This window comes from Pangasianodon hypophthalmus, chromosome 1 (assembly GCF_027358585.1).
Source record: "Pangasianodon hypophthalmus isolate fPanHyp1 chromosome 1, fPanHyp1.pri, whole genome shotgun sequence".
NCBI lineage: Eukaryota > Metazoa > Chordata > Actinopteri > Siluriformes > Pangasiidae > Pangasianodon > Pangasianodon hypophthalmus.
The window spans coordinates 14,049,160-14,052,085 of record NC_069710.1 but is presented as its reverse complement, the minus strand read 5'-3'; the positions used below and the strand labels follow the sequence as shown (position 1 = coordinate 14,052,085).

Sequence of the window (2,926 nt, the reverse complement as noted above, 5' to 3'; positions counted from 1 at the left end):
GTATGAAATAAATGTTGTGGTTTCTGTTTAAAGTAAAGGTTAAACATTAAGGCGTGTTGTTTCACTGAGGCCTTTCCCATTTCACCTGCAGCCTCCTGACTGACCAGCTCAGATTTGCTTCATACTTTCTGGAAATAATGAGACTATTCCCAAAATTTCAGGCTTGTATCTGCATTACTTTATGAGATATAGAGGCTTTAATAAAGGGGGCGTGGCCATAATTTTACTATTAAAACAAGTACTAGAGAAAAAGTTACAAAGTTCGATAAGTCATTACTTTTGAACTACTCATGCTAGATGCGTGAAATTTTCAGGGATTGTTGTCTAGTATAAGATGTCTTTAGATTCCGAAATAGAAGGTCCACAGTAGCATATTTGCCAATTTATGGCCTGCTGAAACTTGTAAATTAACAAAATTAAAAAAAAAATCATGCTTTGGCTCTCTACACTAGAGCACATCAGATAGTTAAAATTTTCATATCTATTACTCATGTCATAGTTCTTTTTTTAGTAGGTAGGTGTATGTCTAAAAGAAATCAAACTTTCCGATTTCTGAGGTGTTAACAATGAAATGAAAAATCAAAAATCGCCTATATTTCAAATACATATTGCCCATGTATGACAGGGTCTACCATAAAAAGAATGACACCACTTGAAAGAGCATGATTAATTACCAAATGCACACGATACAAAGTTTGTGTAATGATATCAAAAATGCCATGTTTTACTACAAACGGAAATGCAAGATACTTACTACTACTGGTGATATTAGGTGGATTTGCCCATATTTGTTCATAGAAATTTCTTCATACTAGCTTTATATTCAATATCAGTCTTATGTGGTCAATCTCTCACAGTTTCTGCACTTTGGATGCCCTCTAGTGACCACTGTATTCCAGTTCAGTTGTGACCCTGTGTGTAGTTGCCTGAGATGTGGCTGGGGTGCCAGTAAATTTTTACCACTCATTATTCATAATTGAGTTTTTTTTTAATTATTATTTTAATTTTAATTATTTATAATCAAAGTGCCTTTTTTTTTTGCATGGCACAGTTGCGCTTTCTAGCTAGAAACACTACAAAATACAATATTCATGCTCTACTTTTTGTCAACAATCTAAACAGAATCTTCATAACTTGATAAAATTTCATAAAATTTCTGTCTGCCATAGTGCGTAGAAGTAGATTAACAAACTAATTTTTTTTTTTTTAATAATGTTCACCCTACCACTATGCTCTGAAAACACCGGGGGAAAAAAACACCAAAAAAAAATTAGGGCTGCTGGAAAAAGTTTTTCATTCACATATTATAACAACTAAAAGCAATTTGCAGAACAATGACTGTATGATTTTGAGATCCATCTTTTCACACTGAGGACAACTGAGGGACTCATATGCAGCTATTACAGAAGGTTCAAACACTCACTGATGCTCCAGAAGGAAAAAACATGCGTTAAGAGCCGGGGGGGTGAAAACTTTTGGAACAGAATGGAGATGTGTACATTTTTCTTATTTTGCCTAAATATCGTATTTTTTCATTTAGTACTGCCCTTCAGAGGCTACAGAAGATGGATCTCAAAATCATACAGTCATTGTTGGAAAGGGTTCAAATACACAAAAAATGCTGGAAAACCAAAGAATTTGTGGGACCTGAAGGATTTTTCTGAAGAACAGCAGGCAGTTTAACTGTTCAGGACAAACAAGGGACTCTTGAACAACTATCAGTAAACAAAAAAACACAGCTGTGGATCATTCAGGTAACAACACAGTATTAAGAATCAAGGGGATGTAAACTTTTGAACGGGGTCATTTTTATAAATTCAACTATTATTTTCTCTTGTGGACTATATGTAAACATCTTTTATGTGAAATATCTTATTCAGGTCAGCACTAAATAAACAATAACATGCATTTTGTATGATCCCTCTTATTTTGGTAAAATAATATACATTTTGCAGATTCTGAAAGGGGGATGTAAACTTTTGACCTCAACTGTAAATCCGTCCATGTCCAGCTTGATAAATGAGGCCCGTTATCTGATCATTTTGAATAATATATTTGTATTCAGTTACACGAGTATACTATACAGTATACAATATATTTACCATATAAACCAGTCAAAGAAAGCACAGAAATGAATGCTGGGTGTGATGAAAATTATGTGAAATGGAATATGTGAAACTGACTAAACTACAAAACTTACAAATTATTTGCTACCATTTATTACAGCCAAGATGACTACATTTACATCCACATCAATTTCCATTTAAGTCTATATTCAGGTTGCAGCCGTATTCCGAATACAATGTTTATATGCGTACAGGCATCGGAATATTCCTGTATATATGGCTGCTGTAAGTATGCCTGAGTTGCCACTCCTAAATCTACCCTATGGCTAAGCATCTGTTAGCATCTGTAATTTCTTTTGGACTGAGCATGCAAATATATCTCCTTTAAGTGGATTTTCTGAATTTACATGCAACATATTGTGATTAAAACAGGCATACTCCAGGGGTGGGAATCGGAATTTGGGGAATCAGAATATCGTCTTAATCAGGACCGGGCAATCGGATTGCGCCGTTTACATGCATGACTTAATACTAATTAGAATATTGCCAAATTCTGATTAATATCGGAATAATGATGTGCAAGTAAAGGTACTGACTTCGATAAGCTGCAGTGTGACGCACAAGCCCAGTCCTCCTCCAGTTTGTTTACTGGGTTTGTGTTCTGGAGATAATTTCATTGCACATGTACAGGATGAATTATCAAAATATTTTCAACACAAACTGTAAAATTTCTACAAAATGTTTAATTTTATATATAAATACTGTGTTGTGTGACTACAGACTGTGTATAAGGAGTTCAAAAATGGCGGATTCAGTGAGGTTTGGAGCTCCGTGCGCCCCCTAGCGGTCTTCTCTGTAAA

The 2,926-nt window shown here is 34.8% G+C and overlaps 1 protein-coding gene and 1 long non-coding RNA gene across 5 annotated transcripts in view; one reads left to right on the top strand and one right to left on the bottom strand.

The window, feature by feature from the left end:
* The window catches only part of LOC113534113 (A disintegrin and metalloproteinase with thrombospondin motifs 16), a 31,129-nt gene extending 31,112 nt beyond the window's left edge, over positions 1-17 (top strand). For 2 of the 4 annotated variants that reach the window (XM_034307697.2, XM_034307724.2), the window contains exon 22: positions 1-15. This exon is cut by the window's left edge and continues 554 nt beyond it. The gene's annotated coding sequence lies outside the window, so the exon portion shown is untranslated. The other 2 variants (XM_034307680.2, XM_034307656.2) reach the window with 2 other exon arrangements.
* The window catches only part of LOC113533826 (uncharacterized), a 3,907-nt gene extending 1,006 nt beyond the window's left edge, over positions 1-2,901 (bottom strand). Inside the window, exon 1 of the long non-coding RNA XR_003403458.3 lies at positions 2,663-2,901. This is a non-coding gene — a long non-coding RNA (uncharacterized LOC113533826). The remainder of the gene's footprint in view (positions 1-2,662) is intronic.
* Positions 2,902-2,926: the final 25 nt, after the last annotated feature.